This window comes from Pseudopipra pipra, chromosome 1, assembly GCF_036250125.1.
Source record: "Pseudopipra pipra isolate bDixPip1 chromosome 1, bDixPip1.hap1, whole genome shotgun sequence".
In the NCBI taxonomy this organism is placed as follows: domain Eukaryota; kingdom Metazoa; phylum Chordata; class Aves; order Passeriformes; family Pipridae; genus Pseudopipra; species Pseudopipra pipra.
Genome location: NC_087549.1, coordinates 103238535 through 103261463, shown reverse-complemented (window position 1 = coordinate 103261463; position 22929 = coordinate 103238535). Strand labels below are relative to the sequence as shown.

The following is a 22929-nucleotide window of genomic DNA, read 5'->3' as shown; positions in this document are numbered from 1 at the left end:
CTCACATTGGCCTCTCTCACACCCTCTGACAATAGGCCCAGAATCCCCATCTAAACGTAGCCCTGGCCTTTTGGTTCTTGTCTGAACTATATTATGGGTATGCTTGTACTCAGTTCTGTCTTTGACCAGTCTCCTGGGTGGGCCTCTAGCTCTGCCTCCTGGTGGTTATGACTGGACTCGGGAATGTCCTCTGAACTTGATTTGTCAACTTGCCTTACTGGATCATATTATTCTAACCCTGTGGGTTGCTTGCAATGGAATCACTCTTGGCCTCTGGCTTATCCCCTATCATGAAACAATCTTTCTCTTGCTGTTCTCTGACACAGTCATAGGTCTTGACAGAAATCCCCATTTGAAATTTTGCGTAAGGGATTATTTTGTGTGCTGTTTGGTTACCTAATTTTAGTGTATCTTGTTCAAAAACCCACAAGCTATGCTTATCATATAGCAATATTTAATCTGTACTCATCCTATGTACAGTATGTTTGAGCCTCTGGAAATGGAAGCAAACGATGAAGATGATGATTCACCTAGGTTGGAGGTATTGCCAAGGTAAAACGAGCAGCTGAGGTCACTTGGCTTGTTCAACTTAGAGAAGGCTGAGACGAGGCTTCATCAGTCTATTAACTTTCTCCAAGGGACAGTGAAGGGGGAGGTGCTGACCTCCCCTTTTTGGTTACCAGTGGTAGGACATGAGGAGATGGAATGAAGCATCAGGTGAAGTTCAGATTGAACGTTAGGAAAAAGGTGCTTCATTGAGAAGGTGGTTGGGTGTTGGAATAGGCTCCCCAAAGGATGTGGCTAGGGCACCAAGCCTGACAGAAATTAAGGACTATCTGGACAGTGCTGTCATATATTTTAGTGTCCTATATTTTAGACCTGTGAGAAGCAGGGAGTTGGACTGAATGATCCTTACAGGTCCCTTCCAGTTTAAGATATTCTATGACTTACAAAGCCCAGGACACTTCCTACTGGCTGTATGAAGGCAATATTATTATAGGAACAAGGCATTCCTATGAGGAAAATGAACAGTACATTTGCTGATCTAACTCTAATCACCATTTTAGAAAGATAGAGCAATTTGCATCCAATTGGGTATTAGGAAGCAATGCTGCTTGATGAGTTGGCAGGAATTGCATGCTCTTTTTCCAGTCTTGTCTGTCTGCTGATGGGTCAGCTGTGCTGCTGAACAGCCAACATGTCCTCTGACCATGGATGGATGGCACAAAAAGAAGGTATGCTGCTGCAAACTGATTAGGGAATTGGGAAAAAGATGTTTCAACACACTGGTTTATGCACAGGGCTTCTGTAGCCTTGATAATGTAGCCAATTGCCTGGACTGCAGGGAAAAGAAAGGTGAAAGAAGGAGCTGAGGAACCTATCTGAGCTATCTGTAGATCTGAGCTAATAATAGCCATCAGCAGCTAAAGCAGATGGGGTCAATGAGCTCTCCTCTCTCCTCCTTCATTGCTGAATTCACAACCATAGCTTGGAACATGTTGTAGTTGTCAGTCATTGTACAGATAGCAAATTACTGAGCACCTTGCATAAAGAGGGAAGAAAAGGGCATGTACCATGAGAGGTTAATTTGTAAAGCATGATGGCCCTTGGGCCTACAGAAGGGCTCCACATCTTCATTAACACAGGTTATTTTTGTGTGAGTTGCTCTGCAGGGAATTTTAATGTTCAGTAGGCATCAGTGATGTAAGAATTGGGTAGGGGTACCCTGAACGAGAAATGGGACAGTGGCCATGTCTTGAGAGGAAACCTAAACCTTAATCCATATCTAGATCATACACAACTTATCCAAGAGCTGTGAAGATGGTGGAGTCTGATTTCCTATGGTTTTGTCTTGCATCCAAGTGGATGCATACTCGCATTGTTTCTGCAGGACTAGATTTCAGGACATTTCACTCTGCACTCAGCCAGGGCATCCATGCAGTAGCCTTCTCAGTGGGAGAGTTTATAAGGGTGTTCTCCTCACTATCGGTTTGCCTATTTTTCTTGCTGGAGGAACTTAAAATATCTGAGGCTGGCAAGTTTTTTTACATTGGACTGGCTGGCCAGCACGATTAAAGGTTACTAAAAGGAGACTGAGTCAAGTTATGCATACACATAAACATATACATACAGTGCACAATTACATAAACCTCAGTGCCTTAGGAAACTAAGCTATAAGTAGCATGAGGTGTAGTAGGATTATATGAAAAATGGTATTTTCCTCAAATAGCTAGAGAGTCAGTTAAGTTTGTTTGGACACCTGGTGGTTCAATAACATCTGAACAGGTATATACACAGAGAGAGAAAATTATCAGCAGAACAAAAGGAGATGAAAGAAATCCACCTTGAAAGTATACACGTCACTGACATTTTTGAAGTGTGAGTGTGTTGTAATACAGTATACACAAGCAGGTGTACTGAAGAGTGGGCATAATTTAAGGCATATTTCTTAAAGCAAGTAGAATTGGTTTTATTCTCCTTACAGAAATAAAGAGTAATATATTCAAGATTGGTGGTGGAACTACATTTTCAAACCTAACTAGTGGAGTAATGTCCTGGCTGTAGAGGACAGCAAGTCCTTCTGCAGTGTTTTCCTTCAAAAGAAAAGAAATCCATTCAAAACACAACATCTATGGCCAAGTTGATTTGTCCTAAACAGCCCACTGCAGATGATTAAGAGCTACATTTGGCTCTGCTCTTTGTTTCATGTGGAACAAGATGCTGTGGCAACCTATACATCGTCATAATGATCATGGCGTAGTTACAGAATCCCCCGTTGCTCCAGAAATGTCGTGTGGTTGATAGATTAGGGCAAGATGCTGCTCCCCATATTCAAGATTTGCCTCATGATAAGGATATTTTTGGGTAAGTTGCTCCACAGAGAATTCCTCCCCAGAGTTCAATATGCTTCAGTGATGTAGGAATTAGGTTAGGCGTCAGATGAAATCTGCAATCTTGTCTGATGTAACTGTAAATGACTGAGGTTAGGTTGCAGACAGCAGGAAACAGCTACTTAAATTCATTGTGACATGTACATGACAAGTTGTAAAATAATAATTTATAAAAGCAAAGATGGCAGTGTTTAGTTCTGAATTATATCTTTGGAGCTATTTCGTTCCTTTAAAGTTTAAGTATCAAAAGCACTGAGTTCTTGTGCACAGTTGACTTCAATGTAGACATTTCTGAAAGCAGCTATAAATATATTTACCTCTCCCAATTTGATTAAGGCTCTAGTAAGTGCAAAATATTCTCAAATCTGTTTTGCATTCTCTCAGTTAATGTTTTGATGTCTGTCTTCAGCTTTATGCTACCACAGAGTTGGCAAGGCACAGACAAAGCATTTTTTCCCAGCTCCCAACCATATCATAAATTCCACAGGCTTATAAAGCAGTGTTTATTCTGCTGGCATTCCCTAATGCAGCAAGTATATAGATGCCTAGCAGGGAAAAGAGATGATTTGGGTACAAATAACTACTAATAGTAAAAATTTTACTGTACTGTGGAAGAAAATTTTCAAGGGTTAATTCGCCACATATTGCAATTGTTCTTCTAGAAAAGCTGCTTTGAACTATGCATGGCAATCTGACTCCCTGCTTGGGACTGCTGGAACTGAGCAATGATCCAGTGACATTCCCCAGGGAAGCTTTCTTGGCATGGCCTGTGCTCAGTTCCCTCCAAACCTGACATTCACAGAGAAGTAGAGAAAGAAATAGCATAGGGGTATCTACAACCTTGTAGCTGTCCTACAATCTAACTGAACTCAGTGCAGGAGGTGAAAAAGCATCTGTTTGGATGGGGGAGCATTCCCAGGTCCCAGGGATGAGGCACCATAGTCCCTTTCCCTCCTTCTCCTCGTATCTGAACAGATACTTCTCTATCTGGTATTATAACCCACAGACATTCAAAACTCTGTCATCCAGAAATAGGGTGATTTGTTTTAGTAATCAGATCATGCTAATAAATATGACCTTTGCTTCTTTACCTTTTGGTGGTGCATCTACAGATCACCTTTTTTTGGATTTTTAGTTTTTTTTAATATTGACAGAAAAGGGATTTACTTCTCTCTCATTCATTTATTTGCCAGGGGTATTTTTCCATACCAATTTTTAAAGTTTTCATGCAGCACCAATGAGCATGACATTTTCTTTAAAATATGTAGATTGGAATTCTCTGTTAAACCAAGGCAGAGGGTTTAAGAAAGATACCAAATATCACGTTTCACACTAAAACAAGTGTTGTTCAAACCATTATTTATAAACATGGACTAAGTAAAATAGAATGAGTCCAATGATTAGCAAAAACACAATCTCGATAGCATGTATGAGAATCAGACAGGCTTCACAAAACAATGCCAGACAGCAAGATAGAAAACAAATAATTTCCTTATCAGGTGATGCCCTCAGAGAAGAGCTTCATGACCCTGGAGTGCTGAACACCTCTGAAAAACTGAGGTTGCAAGAAATGTAAGGAAATTATGCTCTAGAGGTCAAAAGTCCCTAAAGGAAACTTGGCATAGCCAACCTGAAAAAACATGATTAGGAGCTTGATTCTGACTTCATATGCTACAGACTGTCTTAAGTCGAGACCCCCTGAGAGTCACTTATCTCAGTTGAACTATAGTTTTGTACTGAACATGGAAGTTTTAGTGGTTTGTAGCATTTGAATAAATGTTTTGAATACCCATGCAACTGACAGGTGCTTCTGCAGGGCTCAACTCCTGCCATGGAGAAGAAAAACTCTTGTGGGTCTCAGGCTCTGGTTCAGCCCCGAGAGCACCTAGGCACCTCATTTGCCTGCTTTTCTTTCTCAACCTGGGCAAAGCCATGATAGGCAGCTATCTCTGTTGTCCTGTTCTGTACAGTTCAGAACAAGACCACCAACACTCAACAGATGTGACTACCCTACCTCACCACAACCTTTTCAGCAAGGAGCCAGGTAAGGGCTAGATTTCCTTGTTGAAGTGAGCAGGGCTATCAGCAAGTCCTGTCCAAGAGCCATAAGCATTCTTCATTCCTAAATCATATGGCTTGGCTTCTGGGAAGAAAATTATTGGTCTGTGCTGGTATGCAATAGCCTTTTAATCAAGTGACTGAGGCTTCTTTTTTGTTATTTAAAAATACAGACCTGGTAACAATCTATAATGATTCACTGAGAGCACTTTTCAGGTAAAGGTCTTGAGTAGCATCCTTCAAATTTTACTAAACTCTTGTGAGGTAAGAATTAATGTCTGGCTCTACACATGGGTACATTTTGCTCTGGGAAGGCAAGAGGCCAATTTCATAGAGGCAACTAGAACCTCATGGCACTCATAAACTTTGGAAAACACAAGCCGGGACGTTTTGCCCACAGTGGGAATGCAAGGTGACTGGTGTTCAGTTCTCCAAGTGTTTTGCCCGCTTGTCATATTCTTTAGCCATATTCTTGGGCTCTTCTGCCTGGAGTGCCTGAGTGCTGTGGTCAAGGTGTACTGCAGGCTACTGCATAATTGCATGAGATGCACTCTGACTCAAGGCAGTCTGATTTTTTTTTCTTCCTCAGATCACTTTTTGCCTGGTCTCTAGCTATACCTAGGCAGTGAACAGAGTAAAAGGCAGAACTCCTAATAACAGTCACATTGAACTGAAAAAAATACTAGCTTTAATCCTTTTTGTCTGTCTCTGCATTTTCCAGCATCTATAAAACATTATTATCTATATATTAAAATACAGCAGATGTTGGTCAAGCATTTCTACTTAAGACTTAAAGCTAAGCTTCCACAACCATCTATTGCTCCTGGAGTGAGATACCGGGGAATGGTTAAGCTTACTTAGGTGTTTCATAAAGGCAGTAACCCTTATGTGAGCTGTTTCAAGAGTGGACTGAGTACTCTGTCAAGATGTTTAGCAGGGAAAGCCTCTGCACACAGAGGGTCGCTGTAGTCATCCCATCTCTTGGTGTCTGTGATCTTAGTATTGGATGTGATGTTATTTGGGAACATTTGTTTTGGTTTTGGCAAGCATGTTTACAAAGTCCATTTCACTTGACTTCTTGTAAGTCAGTGCATATGGATTGTCTCCTTATGGTCTTTGTACTATGTTCACCATCTGATTTCTTTTAAATAGTACATTAAGCAACTCAACTAGTTATCAAATTTGTTATCAATTTGTTATCAATTCAAATTTGTTATCAATTCACAGGAATATTTGAGAGGCATTTTATTTTTCCAGACACAAATGCTAATCCATTCATTAAATGCATTTACCAAAAAAACCTGCCAAAACCTACAGGAAATTATTTTGTGCCAAGAAAGTGTGAGTATAGGAACTGTTGGTAAATTTGATTACTTTTTTTCATCTTCAAATCACAGACTATTTATATTCCTATGCAGAAAAAGCCAATAATATTTACAGAGCATGTTTAACATTCCTGAAGCAGATTCTTAATGGATTCTCTTTTCCTTATCTTTTTCTACATGCTCTACAGGCACTGTTCTCGTATGCACAGAATGAGTCATCCATTCAGGGCATAGAAATCATATTCCCGTGCTGAGTCATGCTGGCCAGATACAGTGTCAAGCATCAAAAAACTGAGAAGATACTTGGCCTCAAAGAGGCAAATGGAAATGGAATGTGTCTTAACTATTACAAACATTTGTTGAGCAATTCTGACAAATATATAAAAATCATTACTATCTTGAGATTAGTAAAAGGAGTAGTTCCAGGAACAGAAGAACTAAATAAACCTAATTTCCTATAAATCTATTTTATTAAGAAAATATGTAGAAATCCTTTATTAATCTATTAAATTATTTAAATCTATTTATTTATCTTAAATCTATTTATTATTCTTGTCTTTGGTTTGAAAAGGATGAGAAGTTCAGTGGAAATCTCTTTCATTACAGAACGTTTATCTCTCTCTGAGGGGACTTTCTCATATCTAACAAGACTGTTTCATCTCAGAAAGCAGGTTTAAAGGATCTTTTATTTTTGGTAATTAGGAGTTACCAAACTAGAAGCAGTGCCTGAAGGGTTAGTAGTAGCAAGCAGGGAGGTGCTGCTGGAGGAGAAACTTAGGAAGATCCCATAATATCTAAGGTGTTGAAAGACAAAGCAATAAAGCAAGTCAAATGGTGATAAAGTTATTTGCCTGCATATGAAATAAACTTTAAGTATCCTATAAGTACACCTAGGATTGCATTGCCCAATAAAGCAGCAGTTTTATTCAGGGCCAAATGCTTGCAGAGTAGTTTCCAGTCTGAATATACACAATGAGAAATTAGACTGATTTGCATGGTTATGGCATAGCCAAAAGCATGCTGAGGTGTTTGAGTTCAGGCATTGATCATTGTTTGGGTGCTTTCAGTTTTGATTTGATTATACAGAACTGCTATAAACAGTTTCTGAATGACTTCTGAACTTGAGCCCTATTTATGAGGCAGGACAGGTCCAAAGTTTCACATACTATTTCAATTCACAAACAGTGCTGTTCACATGTGACTGAACTTGTATCTGGGCAAAATCTTAGGCAGACTAAGGGGGGCAACGTATGGTAAGCCTTTTTCTTTTAGGATGGAGTAACTTTCAGCTTATGATTCTAACCAGAACACTGTGGATGCAGTAATTTGACCTGTGCTGTTCAGTCTGTGCTAATGACAGTTTGAAGCACCTTGCATCAGATTGGACAGGAACCCTGCAGGAAGCTTGGAGGAAGGGCTCCATTCATAGAGAGCAGGAGCATCACCACAGCTTTTTCTTTTAAAGAACAGTTTCACTTCACAAGTTTGCAGGTGATCTAGCAAAAAATATATGAAACAAGACTAAGTTGTGAATCACACATGAGCTGCTGTAAGACTTGAGGCTATCAGACAGCAGAGGGGCTATTGCTCGGCTAAACCTCTCTAAGCAGAGTGAGCTGCAGTGCTGCGTACCGAGAATAGGATATACTTGTGAGATTTGTTTCTGATAAAATAATATTAATAACCTGTTATCTTGTGGAAGGACTTTGGAAGTGCAAAAATTACAAAGCGTGGGCCCACCTGGAATGAACTGGGTTTTTTTAGATTGCTTCTAAAATTGCACTTAAAATTAGGGAAATAGGTATTCTCCACAACCAATTTTCCCTTTCTGTCCTTTCTTCTCCCAAGGCTTTTCATTTCCACATTTCCAAACACATCAGTTTTAAACCACATGGAAAAGGCCAGGCCATTCGCTACTGTGGAAAGTGTTGAACAAGACACACTTCTGGAACCTGGCCACCAGCTGTGCCACATTTACTTTAGTGAGGCTCCTGCTACAAACATAAGGTCTTTAAATTAAATAGCAGCTATGATAAATAAGTAAATAAAAATCCCAGCTCTCTGGAAAGCGGGAACTGTTTTCCCTCTTCATTATGACTAGAAGCTCTCCCCTCTGAGGCCAGAGAAGAGCTAGCAGAGCTGCCTGCCCAGTAGCATCCCAGCAGCTGCCAGCTACCCCAAATGGCTCAGCGTGCCCGGGAACATCAGCGCTGGCCAACGTCATGCAAAAGGGCTGGTTGGCTGCCTGCGCAGACCTGCACAGCTATGTGAGTGTGTGCTCTGCGAATACCAGCAGTACCACCCAGACTTCAGTCATTAGCCTAAGGTCATCGGTACATTTCTGTGCATGGGAGTGTCTGCATTTTATGTATCACTATGGCTTGTCTGGGTGTGTATATATTTGTTTGTGTGCTTGCTCTGTAATGATCCAACCTATCTTAGATGTATATTTTAAAATATTTTTTAAAAAGAGGGTAGATATCATTATCTAAGGGAAAGAGAAGTGCAGGGTCAGAGGTTATGCCCTTTGCTGAAGGATACAGAGCAAGTAATTGGCAGAGACGTGCACTGGTACACCAGGTTTCTGACACAAAGCCTGCAGTCTCCACTAAGCCATGTTACTTTTTTTGCCTCTTCTGTGTAGGAAGCATTCTGAATTGTAGATTATCTATCAGGCATTTATGCCATTGTTCTTCAGAAAGCCCTGTGGCAATGGAGAGAGGAAATGCTATTTCTTTCCTTTACCACTTCTGCTGTTACTGACAGCAAGACTTAAGCTCAGCAACAATTTACTCAACTAAAGCCTGAACAACAACTAACTGCTAACAAGCTCATGTGCATCCTTCAGCAAATGTTTGATACAGTGACCGGCCAAGTCCAGCTGCATTCATTTCCAGTGACCAAAGCAGGTGGTCATGGACTCAATTATGACTTCGAACGCTAAATCAGAGTCCTGCAGATTACCCAATCCAACAATTAGTCCAGCCCTCTGCTTTGCTGCAGGTTTGTTTATAATGATCAGTCTTTTTTGAAATTATTAGTTTGGGTTATTATGGCAGAATTTACTGAACAGCAGGCTGTTTGGCAGCTTTCAGTTTGGAATTTTTTTAAGAATAGTTTTTTCCCCAGAATTTTTCAGTAAAACAAAAACGTAGAAGGAATCACTTCTGGGAGTGACACATTTTGTTCATAAGATGTTTTCTTTAGCAAATTATTCAAAGAAGTCTAGAAATAAAATTCGTTCTTAACCAATAAATTAAATAATTTCAACTTCAAAATGTCTGAACAGACAGGAAACAATCTTTTGAATTTTTTTTTAACCAAACACAATTTCTGGAAACAGCATACATTATCAGTATGGCCTATTCTGTGCTTCTCACAGAAACGAAAATTTACATGACAAATGTGCCCACCTTCAAAGTAGACTATAAACTCAGAGAACCAACTGAATAAATCACTTTGCAAGAGGCAAATACTTTCCTCTGGTCTTTTTTTAGACTGCAACCTCCTAGGGCAGGGATAGTCTTTATTTTATACCATCTATTGGAACGCTGCTGAAGTAATAGTTTTCACCAGACTTGATTCACATCATAAAAATCAGCTTGTGCCCTCTTGTTGACACCTCTGTGTAGGGCAGGAACTGAGCAGATATTCAAACTGGATGTTGTTTAATTTCAAGTAGAGTTAGTGAGATAATATGGTGTAGAGTGAAGAATTTGCCCATTAGAATAACATGTTGGGGTTTCTTTATTCATTTCTCAGCTCTTAACCACATTCTCACATCTCATTGTAGATTGTGAACTACAAGCTACATATGAAACTAAAGGAGTCAAGGAACCTATGTGTATTTTTGTGATATACAACATAATTTCAACACTTACCCGTGTACTGGCTGTGTATCCATTGAACCCCATTCTGTTACAGGAAAAATAATTAAAAAAATCTTTTTCCTACTTTTTATTTTTTTATATGAAGAAGACAGACAAGCTTGAAACAAACTCCATTCCTTTTCCTTCCCTTTCTGCCTCCCCTGCAAAATCAGTCAAAAACATAAATCCTGAGGCTATAATTTGATGAATTTGATCTCTTCTTTTATAGTGGTACTAGCAGACAGGTTAAATCACTGGGCATACCCAACAGGTAGAGCAGAAAAGAGGCTTTCTGTTTCGTATATGCTGCTTTTCCACAGCAAAGCAATATGCGTCCAGAAGTCTTCAAAGATCAAATTCTGTTGCCTTTCTTTCTCTGTCATTGTAAGGTATTCTGAGGAATCTGATGCTTGAGATAAAGGAAGGTCAAGCCACAGGTGTTCATGGTCCTGAGTATGAGGCTCTGCTAGGATCTGTGGAAGCCATATGTGTGCCTATAGAGCCTGGTCTCTTTTCTTAGTGCTGTTCAAAATTGCAATGCCCCTGCACGTGAATGGAGTTATGGACAGACTTGATAAGTTCTTAGAGGACCACATTCCTTAAATAACTTGTCAGCATCTTGTTCCTGCAATTTTTTGGAACATAAGATCAAGAGCTTGCCCCATGGCCCCGTAAATCAGCAGGGCTCTGTTAACCTGGGCAAGCTTGAATGTAGATGGAGGTGCTGGACGTGCTTTCCTTATTTTGCTCTTTGTTATGCAGTGTTTTCCTAATGTCATGCACATATTGTACAAAGCAGAGATTTACATATTCAGTATTGCCATCATAAAGCTCCACACTAAAGGCTAGATTCCAAAGCCTTTACTCATGGTGAGTAGGTCCCTCCTCCATGAGTAATGCCTTCCAGATTAGGGAAGCTCCCGGTAAAATGAAGTGTTACTTAACACATGGTAAGCTTTAGAGCCTTTCCCTGTAAAATTAGGGGCAAATATCATCTCTTCCCCTCCTGTACTTCTAGGTTGATCTGATCCCACACATACAGATCCTAGGTAGGTTAGTGTCATGTGGGAATGAAGTCAACAGCAGAAATGTGTGCGGCAGCCTGGTATTGGAGACAAATCAGGGGAACTCAACCCAAATTATCCCCCACCTCTATGGATATCTCAAGGATCTGGCAGTTCTTATACACCCAACACTCCATAAGTATTTTCTGTAGCTGGACAGAATGTGTGTCCCACTCTATGAGTTCTGGGAGAGAGTAGCTCGTGAGTTGCTACAAGGGACAAGCCTTCTCTGCTGTTTAAAATTAGCTCCAGTGGTGGTGGATGAAGACCATTCACTCCCCAGAGGAAGAAGAAGAGGTGTTCTGTGTATGTAAATGCCTTAAAAGCTGGAGAACAGTGCCTAAGGACTTCCACTTTTGCTTGCCAGTATTAATTCGGTGCAAGAGGAGAGCAGCTGTACTGTGTCAAATTGAAATTGGTGTTTCTATGACACCTCTCCTTCCCCATCCCAAACAATACCAGTGGCTGCTGTGGTGTTACACCTTTCCTGAGACAACAATTGTGCTTCTGTCCCTGTATTTAACAGCCCTCAAGGAACTTGAATTCTTTTATGCATTGCTCATATGCATCATAGCATCCTATGGCAATGAGCTTCACAGCACAACTGGGCACCAAAGGGAGAAGCCTTTGGTAAAATAAGGTTCTTGTGGAGTGTGGGGTATGGGGCCTGCAGAAGATGGCCACTGAGCTCTGCTCTTCTTGGGCAGGTGTCAGCAGCACAAGTTTTTCAATGTCCTGACTTTGTCCCCAGCAAAACTGGTGCTGATTAGCAATGCCATTGCTATTTGTGTGGCAGTTATCTGTGTTAGAGGTAGTTCTCTGTGTTAGACCCAGATTAACAAAGACGCTGTGGTATTTAATTCTTAAAGAAAACTTCTGTGCTGTTTTGAATATGAAGTCTAATCTTCCAGCTTTGAGTAGAGGCATATTGGTGAAACATTGGAAGAGAGCTTGCAGGACTTGTTATACTTGTTCTGTGAATAAGACGAAGCTTTCTACTTCTCAGACTGTCCTTCTGAGGAATTTTACTGGCACTAAAGTAAACAAATGCCTTTCCTAGAGAAATGCTGCTATTTAAAATGCTAAGGCTGGATTTTTGTTTTAAAATGGAAAGAAAGCAAATACATCATTCCACTCTGCCAGTGGCAGTGAATTATTTGTGTGCTTTGGACTGGCCTATAGGCACATACACAACCATTATGTAGCAAATCCCACCTAAGTTCAGTGCCCCTTTTCACATTAGGCTCTGAGTAAGTCTGAGTGGGCTCCATATCAAGGGCAAAAGGGAGGGTTGAACCATCTATACTAGTTGAAACCATGGAGATTGCTGTTCATGGCCTCTGTTCCCCCTATCCTTTCCCATGCAATACAAACGAATGGCCTCCTCCCAGCTTTTACCCTTGTTTTAATTCCTCCTAGAAAATGAAGTGTCAGATGTTCATACTAATGTAGTGGTTAACCAGCCTGTGGTAAAAACTCTTGGCTGAACTGGCTTGATTTATACTGCTCTTGTCACCATAGCAGTAATTAGAGTGATCAGAGCAGCAATGCCAATGCTGTATCTCATTGACTTTGCCCTCTTTCTATTTCAGGGAAGAAGCTTCACTTAAGAAGTGAGAGTGCAGGGGTTCCCTCAGACAGAAAACCCCATCTCAGAGATACCAAACCAAAATCACGGTGAAAGGTCAAGATTTTAAGAATACTTAGCATTCCTAAAGCCTTTCCTGTCTTTAAAGCACCATGTAGTTATTAAGTTGTTATTCTTAAAAATTGTTTAGGTATTTGTGCTACTCATTATCCCCATTTTACATAGGGAGGGTTAGGCTCACACAGACTTCCAGCTTTTGAAGCTCTGGCTCCTACTTCAGCACCTAATTTTTTTAGGCCACACATAGCAATTTACCAACTTTGGGACAGACTTTTTTACCTTTTTGCACTAGTAAGCTGTGCGGGTCTCCCAGAGAAGCAGTGATGGGCTCCCACTAGTGTCTTTGAGGCATTTTCATTGTCATTCTTATTTTCTCTTGCCTCCTTCTTTGTACTCATACAAGCCTGGTGTTCATTTACGGTCAATCTTCTGGTTCTTGAGAAACTGTAAATGAAAGGCGATCTCCTTGGTTTCCTTTCCTGAGGGAAGTCTGCGTGAGCCGTGGTCAGCTCTGCAGGGAAGCCTTCTGACTTCTGTGTGGGCTTGTTCAAGTAGATCTGGCTTCTGTTGCACTTTATGTTAGCTTCAGGGGTGAGATGCAGAGATAAAAACAAAGGTCAGGAGCAGATCTGTAAATGACAAACATCAGAATCATGGAGCACATATGCCTCTCTCATTAGCTATAACAACTTTGGAAACCTTGGACTGCACCGATGTCCTGATATAGTCTCTTTAAACTTAAAAAACAAGCCTGGAGAGAGCATTTAGACACACTGCAGTATGCTCCAATTCAAATAAGGTCATGGAGTTGCACTCTCTAAACCTGCCATTATTCCTGAGGCACTACAAAGGACATCAAGGATACATTTCAACTGTTTCAAGTCAGACAATCACAGCTTCTTGCCAGCTTTTGATTTTTTAGTCTGGAAGCAAGATGCACGCAGTCATTACATCTATTGGTCCCCAGCCCTGTTAACTAATTTTAACCAAAACCCATGGAGGAGTGAGGATCTCATGAGCCTTGTGAAATCTGGTGGTATGTAAAGAGGAGGTACTGCAGCCTCAGCAGCTATCTGTTGTGTCACTCTCAGCCCACATGTCCAATTACCATGCATACATCTCCATACTGGCTGTCTCTTATCCTGTGAGGAGGGCACAGGAGGGTAGTGTAGATGGCAGACAACAAGGGGAGAAAGCAAAATCATTTGTAGAAAACCAGTCTCCAGTAGTTCCACTGCTGAGAGGCCCAGGAATTTGTTACTTACTCCATATAGAACGAGCATTTCTATATGCTGCAACCTTATAGAAAACAGGCAAAATCTTAAACCACTCATCCATGTCCAGACTTATAATTAAATCCCACAAGACCCTCATCTCAAATTAATAGATTGGGCAAGGGACATAATGAAAAAGCACTCACCCAAATAAACCAGAAAAGCCAAATTATTGGTTTGCATGAGTAAGCACTGGCTGGGTAAGCGAGGGCTAGGCAATGTAGCATGAACTCACAAAGAAAGAACATTATTGAAGTTTAAATTGATAAAACCTTGAGGAAACTTGAGTCATTGGTGATAAATTTCCGTCTTCAGAGGAAATTAGGTTTAAAGGAAAAGGAGCTGGTTTAAAATATATTTAACATCTCAAATTTCATGTATTTATGCCAAAGTCGCTTTCCCACTCCCACAGACTGGGAATAGAAATTGTGGTCCTCACTTGCCTCTTTGAAAACTGCAGCATCGGTTGTTTTACAGTCAAATAAGCAGTGAGGTCAGGAAGGAAGCAAGTCTGGAAAAGTTAATGCTCTTGCGCTGGGTTTCATTTTTTAAATTAATTGGGTCTCTAGTTCTGCAGAAGTGGCTGGGAAAGGAAGTAATGCATGAAATCAAATGATGAGGAGCTTGTAGTTTGGGGAGCTGCTTATGAAGATGGGATGATGGAGAATGTGAAGTAACCTATCCAATCTGACCCATTTCAGAAAAAAAAAAATTGGCAGGAGACAGGTTTCTTTATCTTCATATATCCCCGGGCTGTTTCATGGTATGCTTTCTATTACACCAGGATATTGCATTCTTACCAGCGGTGCAGGATATCACACACTAGTAGCTGAGGGTCTGATGGAGGTGGGAGTGTGCACACGGAATGGATTAGAGGTTCACATCCTCTTGCTGTCATGTCACGTGAGGATTTTAAGGACTGAATCTGAGTTTGGAGAAGAGGAAGCTGCAGAGACAGCTATATCTTAATTACCTCTGGAAAGTTTACTGAAATGCTCAGAGAATTGCTCATCTGTCTGAACAGAAAAGCTGTCGAGAGCTCAAGAAGTAAATACCAGAGCGTTGAGATCAAACACATATCCTGAGGTGTATTGGGGACTATGTTATAAATAGGAAGGAAGAAAAAGCTCAGGAGCATTCAGGTGACCCCTCTCAACCCCTTTTCGTAGCTATGTTTTGACAGCATCTAAAATGTGATGTCAGTTCTTGATTATCTGGTTTGTGGGCTAACTAACCTTGCCCTGATTCAGTAGAAGCACCTGATTCCTGTGGATGCAGTGGCCAGCCCTGGCTCCCAGCCTGCCTGTTCACTGGTGTGTGCCACTGGAATAGCTCTCCGAACAGCTGCCTGGCTGTTTTCAGCCTACTCTTTTCATTAGAGGTCTTATACGTGTTTTGTGTTATCCATGAGTTTACTTCATCTAGTTTATCTCGCAGTATTGGGTAACGGGTAGTGCTTGGCATTCTCATCCCATTGCCATTTTCATATCAAGCAGTTTTCTAGGTAACCTGTAAAAGACTGTGTTTGTTTATGTTCTGGGTTTGGGGTCAGCCCAGTTTGGAAACCTCAAAGACTGAAGCTGGAATCCAGGTCCTGTCTTGCTTTCTATAGATTAAAACTTTGGTAGGAACTCAAATATTTCATTGTTGTTTTCTTTTTTTTCTAGAAACAGCAGATTGTGGGCAAGGGTATTGGCAAAGAGAAAAGAAAATAAGGAAGAGAGTAAACCAGAAAATTTGTAAAAGCATTCTGATATAGATTGGGAGTGTGCTTCTGAGTGTGATCCTCTTCGTGCCATGGCCTTGGGGTGAGTAACCTGCGTTTCTTCCAAACGGAGTTAAGCTGAAAGATGTGCTCCGGAGGCGTACATAACATACCATGACAAGTAAGGGACATTCAGTCCATAGGATCACAAGAGGCAGTCTGAACTAAAATGCTCAGGAACACATGCAGTGAGGATGTCAGGGCCTGTGTTGCAGTTGTTTTGCTTTACAAATCCAGTCCTCCAAAACCGTGTTACCCAAATCTCAGTTTTCAGTATTGTACATTGCTATGTTTGCCAAACTGCCTTAAGGCCTTCCCCAGGGGCATTTACACTGGATCCTCCTCATTTGAAAATAAAGATGCCATTGCTGGAAAGTCAGGCACTTTGTGACCTCTCTGATTTCCAGAACCTGCTCTTCTGCTCAGTCACACTTGCTGATGGTCTCCAACATGCTGCAGAAAACATTTGCCTGAGAAAGATTTTGGAAGTTAGAGGTATGATAAAAGAAAAAAGGCAACTGGTTGCCTGGCCATGTTCTATGGGATTTCTTTCAGTGCAGTTGTAATATCTCCAGGATTTTGGTTGGGTTAATCATATTGAATTGACCAGCCTTTGCCACATGTCTTTATTACTTAGCTATACAGTGTTGAATAAAATGTGATAGAATTTTTCTAAAGCATAATGACTTATTTTGCTTTAAATAAAAATTACCATCTACTCTGTGGTTAAAATACTTTGGGGACAAAACCTCAAAGCACATGACAGAAAAGTTCTTTTTCCATTCTCTTCAGTGACAGCTTTGCTATTGGGCTTAGTTTTCCTGTGGAAAAATGCAAGGTAATGATTTCAGTGGCATATCTCTGGAGTCACAGAGAAGCAAGAAGCAAGAAGCAAGAAAGTGTCTGTAAACATTAGGGTTCTTACTGTCTAACAGGGCTGGGAAAATGAGTCAAGGTAGAGATACCTCCTTAGTGAAAAATAAGGAGTGGATATAAGGGAAGGCTGATTTACTTTATATTTGCTAGCCTAAATAAGGATTGGTAGCTGTAGTTGTTTAGCAGAATCACAGTGTTGCAATCTCTTATCATTCTTATCTGTGTCCGCTTTGGATGCAAACAGCAAGAGATGGCTGAATCTGAAGAAACCCCCATTAGCCACACCCTTGATGCAACTCACATTCTTTGTGCATTTACTCAGGGCTACCAGCTTTCCTCACTCTCTCTTTGCTGTAGATTTCTCAGCTCTACAAACACCCAAGGAGACAATATTTTGCGCAAATGGTATTGAACATGGCATTGAACTTTGTGTGGGAGCTGGGAAGGGGTCAGTCAAAGGACTTGGAAGGGGCAGGATAAATACAACCAATGCCAGCCAATCATCACACCTGAGCTTGGCTTCATGCCACTTTTACTCTTCCTAAGGCAAAGCCTGTGGCATGGGCTTGTGTTTTGTTGTCCCCATCTCTTTGTCACTGTGGACATACGTGGGCTATGACGGGCTATGCAGTGGGTCAGGAAATAGGTGAGCAGGGCTCATTTTTTGCTTGTGCAGAACGGACAGTGACAGTAATGCAATTAGCAGTATCAGTGTTCATAATCAAACACCTGCTGTTACTAGTCACCCATCTTGAAAAACTATACAGTATGATCTGGTAACGTTCCTCCTCTGCACCAGTACAGGCTGGGAGCTGACCTGCTGGAAAGCAGCTCTGTGGAGAAGGCCCTGGGAGTCCTGGTGGACAAGCAACTGTCCATGAGCCATGTCCATGAGAGGGGACCATATGAATGTATATATGTAACTGAAGGGAGGGTGTAAAGAGGATGGAGCCAGGCTCCTCTTGGTGGTGTCAAGCTACAGCACAAGAGGCAAAGGGCAGAAACTGATGCACAGGAAGTTCCCTCTGAATGTGAGAAAGAACTTCTTTGCTGTTCGGGTGACCAAGCACTGGAACAGACTGCACAGAGAGGTTGTGGAGACTCCCTCACTGGGGATACTGACCTGTCTGAATGCAATTCTGTGTAAGGTGCTCTAGACTGACTCTGCTTGAGCAGGGAGGTTGGACCAGATGACTGACTATGGTCCCTTCCAACCTTACTCATTCTGTGATTCCGTGTTAGCTCTGCTTCTACTGACATCCGATTTATTGACAGCATGTTCAACTGTGCTGCAACCATAGAGTTGTATGATTTCTGGTTGAGTGAAGAACTATATGTAGTATAGCAATATCAGTGTAAGTCACCTTAACAAAATACAGAAATAAGGCAGAAGCTTGTTTTTATGTAGGAAGTTGTTGTACTGTTTAGTAACAAAGATTTTATATAACATACCTTATTCCATGACAGTATCAGTCCTGATGTCCTTACCCATACAAACTATAAAACTTAGTGAGGTAAGAACACAGCAAGAAATGTCTAGTTTTGGGACTTGTTAAAGTTTGTGAAAAAACACAGTAGTCCCTACATGAAGTTACAAACACCAAAGGGATGGATACTTTTAAGCAGGGAATGTATTCTACCCTTTGAAAATATCTACTAGATGGCAATGGAGACGCCTTATTACCCAGGAGTTCAACTGAGATTTTGTGAGAGGGGAAAGATTAACTATACGGCAAGTAAATATGCATATTTTTGTCAATATGATATAGTTATTCTTATGAAACCCTGACAACATTTTTCAGTTTATGTTACCAATTGCAATGTTTATTGTCAATACTGAAAGAATTTGCTATAGCCTTTTTTCTCTTATAATTACTTTAGACGTTAATCAAAATGCACAAAACAATTTTTTTTTCTGCTTTCTACTGGACAAAATTTGGGGGTCTTTTCAAGGAGAAGACATAATTCAGAGAATAGATGGCTCACACTTTCTCCCATGCAACAGCCACACAGGTTTCATTTTTATACTTACTGTTTTGTTGCCTACTGTCATTAGCATATGAGCTGGTGCTGCAAATCCCCAACAGAGTTTAAATAATATTAAAAGTCTGTTCCTGATTTAAGTAAATTTTCCCTGAAAAATGCAACTCTGAACTTCATGACTGAGATGACAGATAAAACCTGGACATGAAAACAATAAAGAACATGTAGGAACCCTTCGGAGATAATACTGTGATCATGTGTTGAAATACTGACTGTGCAATTTACTATAACTAAGGTTTGATTTCAATACCCATGTGTGATTTCAATACTCATGTGTTTGTTGTTGTTGTCCTTTCTAAATGATGCTATACAAACAAAAAACAGCATTAAGAGAGAGAGAGAGAGAATCTGAGTGCGTAAAAATGCATCCCTTTTCATCAGGGACAGTCTCTAGAAGCAGCACGATCCAAGAAGGTTTAAGCAGAATGTTTAGAATGAATAGCTCTGGAGTGATAACCCTAGCTCTGCCACTAACACTCTGCCCAAGGCAAATTATTTTACATCTATAAAATGGAAATGATAGCTACTAACCTGCTTTACAAGAGATTTGCCAAGATAAATCAGTTAATGTTTGTGCAATGTTTTCAACATGCAAAATGCCATAAAGCTCCATGAATTATTACCTGAGCCCTTGCTTTAAAACCTCAGTAGAATACAAACTACAATGCAAAATACAATGTCAACTATCTCAAAAAACATGCAGAATCTGAGCAAATTGATTCTAAACCCCTGCTAATTCAGCTCTACTTCATTTCTCCTCTTCCAGTAAAAGGCCTGCCCTTTAGAATCACTTTTGCGACACAAAGAGAAGAACTGCATTGCCATCCAGGAATGGTTGCTGATGAATTTTTTTGGAGGGCAAATGCTGACCCACTCTCAGTGGATAATGAAAAACAACACGTTTTTGTTTCATTTAAGGAAAGGACCCAGTAGCAGGGATTTCTTTACTCTTGAGAGGATTTTGAGACTCTATTCTTTTTTGAGGGAATGTGGAAGAGATATGAGAATTAATCCTGCTTTTTCCACTGATAGGAAAATCAGTTATTCATCCTCTTAACAGCTTCTCTCCACATGTGGCAAAGTAATCAGCTCAGTGGTGCAGGCAAGTGGTCGTGAGCAATTGCAGCCAAATTCTGCAATCCAGAAGTATCTTCATATGAAAGAACTACCAGCTTCCATGGACTTCACTTCAGAGGTCAGCATGTTTAGGCTTAATATAAAGAAGACAGGAGATATATACATACCATGAGGCAAGCAAGTAAGAAGAAAGCTGAAAAAAGATATTGTATTTAGTATTCTCACGATGAACTATCAATTTAAAAATTCGTGGTCAAAAGACTGGCTTTTGTCCCATGACCTTTGATGCATGCACACATACAGCTGGTAATAAAAGTTTTGCAACACGAATATTGTATGACCTTGGTAAAATTCATGTAATTACGTTAGATTTAAAGGAGTTGTACCAAAGGCAGTCACCGGGTATGTGACCAGCTGTTTAGGGAAAATGTCATGTTTGAATTCAAACCATTTCAGAAACTGTTCAAGGCCTGAAATTCCTGCCTGTGATAAGCTTCTCAAACCACAGTCTTAGAGTCTCTTTATGTATCTCATGACCTTGGCAAGCAGAGCACAATGCCACAAAAATAACACATTTGTGCTCACAAAGGTGGGAGGATGGAATCTACGGCAGCTTGCTGTGCAGCCCCTTCAGCAGTACTGCACTACCAGCAGCAGATGAGAGTATCCTGTAGCGGATATCTGCAGTATGGGAAAAAAAATTAAAGAGGAAATTGCCTAGGCTCTCCTTGCTTACCATGTTGGCAATGAAGGAGGAGTTTAGTTTGGATCAAATACTTGAGTTTATATGCATTTATGTCAGTACAGTACGTGATGGGAGATGAAGCAAGCATGAAATGTTCCTGCTCAGTATAGCAGGTAGAATCATAATTGCACAAAAAAAAGTCTGCAAAGCAAGTATTTGTTCTTTAGCATGTTAGGACGGGACTTGGACAAGTTTCTCCACCGAGTTCACATGCAAAAGATGTTTTCTTTTTTTCCTATGTTTAGTTTGTTTTTCATTTGTCACTTTGAATCCTTTCTTTTTCTAGATTTTAAAAACTCTATTGCCTCCTACATTGAGCTTGATGCTCAATGTCCACATCTAGGGGCATATTTTTATTTAGTACAGAACTGATTTGAAGTTCATTTCTTGGCTATCTTAATTGCACTTCCTTTCTTATAATGCAAGCTGTAATCGTCAGTGTGTGCTGAGGATGCTTTGCAAATCTTCCCTCCCTAGAAGCTGATCTCTTTTTCCTGGGTCTCTCACTTTTAAAGATCCTCCTGTTTGTCTAAATAAATCAAAATGAACCACACACACACTGTGTTTACAAAGTTGCACTGTATGAGAATCTTGGAAGCAAATTGCATTAATATTGTACTGTAAGCTCAGGTTCTGCCCTCAGTTACAACCATGAAACCAATCACATAAGTAGAGTTCCTGGGATGTTATTAATGTCTGAGTTTACCTCGAAGTACATCTTTCACATTATTTACAAAATATAATCAAACCAGAATGTCAGCCACAGCATTCAAAAGCTGAGTTGTAACCCAATTCATATCTTAATAAATGATCACAGGCATGGTGGAGGATACACGGTTAAACTGGTCAGGTGCTAGGATAAGTAAATGAGTTGGTAGTTTTCTTTGCCTGGTTAAGAGAGTAACTAGTTAAACTATCAGAAAAAAAAAAAGATTTTACAGAGGAAGTTGACTGGTAGAAGAAGAGTAAGATATCTCTCGGCGGAACATGCATAACAGAGGAAAGTAAAGGTACACTCAGTGGCTATTTTGCAATCTATTGTGTTACAGTGCTCTGTGATAGACACAGGCATTTAGCACGTAGTTTCCCAAACCTCATGTCATTACTGACTTCAGTTCTGGAGTTCCCACTTAATCATTACAGTTTAACACTTCATATCCTATTGCCTGTGTAACCCAGGTCTTCTCAAGAACTTTATGAAGAAATTATCCACCATCATTTAACAAGTTTGAGTGTTGAATCATGATTTACTCGAAGAAATCCCAGCCCAGACAAGTGGCGCTTTTATGTCCTATTTACGTACCTGAGCGACAAGACAGTGCTTCCTCCCACTTTCCAGAGGAACAGCCTGTTAGAAAAAGAGCTTGTAACCATAAGCACGTTTTAATGAACACTGAATAGCTTGGTTTTGCCTCTTGGAGGAAAACACGTTGGGGGGAAGGAGCACTGTACATGCCCTCTTTTGTTTAATGTCTGTGGATGTCCCTGGAGCACCTCAAAAAAACTTGTATGATTGTGTGTTCATTAAGTAACTTGCTACGCGGAACAAGGAGCACTTTCTCACTGCTGGTGGCAGGGGAATAGAAACGGTACGGGCAGATACGGCCCCTGTTATCCGTGTGCTAAAAACGCACAAATTCAGCGCGGTTTTATTTCACCCACACACTTGGCCTTGCAAGTATTGGCAGCAAAATGCCGAGAACGAGAGCAGGACTATTCGCAGAGGCCAAGCGGGCTCCGCTGATTTCGGAGAGAAGAAACGAGGCCGGAGCTCCGGAGATGCTCCCCTAGGGAGCAGACAACCTCCGGAGCGGCTTCGCCGCTGCTGCTCCCCGGTAAAAGGCCTCAGTCCTTCCTCGCTCGCACTCCTCTACCTGGCGCTGCAACGGGACAGTTCTCCCTAAAGAACGGGGCAGGACAGCGTTTCTGCTGCAAACCTCCCCGGGGCACCCGCACTCCCGCAAATCCTCTGCCCCCCGTCAACACTCCCGGGAGGAAAGACAGAAGCTGTGCCAGGGCCACGCCGCTTTTTTTGCGAACAGCGGCGCAAATGCACGCTCATGCCTTTGGCAGCTGCCGGACAGAAGCTGCCGGGAAGTAGAAAATCTCCCCCACCCTTCCGAGCAAGGACGAACGCCTAAACTACCTCCACTCCACTCATACCTCCCCTCATGCCATATTCCGGGACAGGTGGCGGGTCCACCCCTTCTCCACCTGGGCGGGGAAGGCGCCGCCAGTTCCTCCTCCCCCCTCCTCTTTGCTCCCTCCCCATCCTCCTCCTCCTCCTGCTCGGC

At 41.1% G+C, this 22929-nt stretch overlaps 2 long non-coding RNA genes across 4 annotated transcripts in view; one reads left to right on the top strand and one right to left on the bottom strand.

The window, feature by feature from the left end:
* LOC135420844 (uncharacterized) overlaps positions 1 to 21985 on the bottom strand; it is a 33156-nt gene extending 11171 nt beyond the window's left edge. Inside the window, exons 1-2 of the long non-coding RNA XR_010433749.1 lie at positions 21939 to 21985; positions 13135 to 13484 (exon numbers count right to left, since the gene is read on the bottom strand). This is a non-coding gene — a long non-coding RNA (uncharacterized LOC135420844). The remainder of the gene's footprint in view (positions 1 to 13134; positions 13485 to 21938) is intronic.
* LOC135420835 (uncharacterized) lies at positions 2773 to 20220 on the top strand. 3 transcript variants are annotated; one of them, XR_010433748.1, is made up of 6 exons: positions 2782 to 2865; positions 4391 to 4463; positions 12800 to 12891; positions 15797 to 15937; positions 16302 to 16389; positions 19580 to 20220. It is a non-coding gene; the product is annotated as an uncharacterized LOC135420835 (long non-coding RNA). The 3 variants fall into 3 exon arrangements; XR_010433746.1 differs by lacking the exon at positions 4391 to 4463 and having other exon boundaries at positions 2773 to 2865; XR_010433747.1 differs by lacking the exons at positions 4391 to 4463; positions 16302 to 16389 and having other exon boundaries at positions 2773 to 2865.
* Positions 21986 to 22929: the final 944 nt, after the last annotated feature.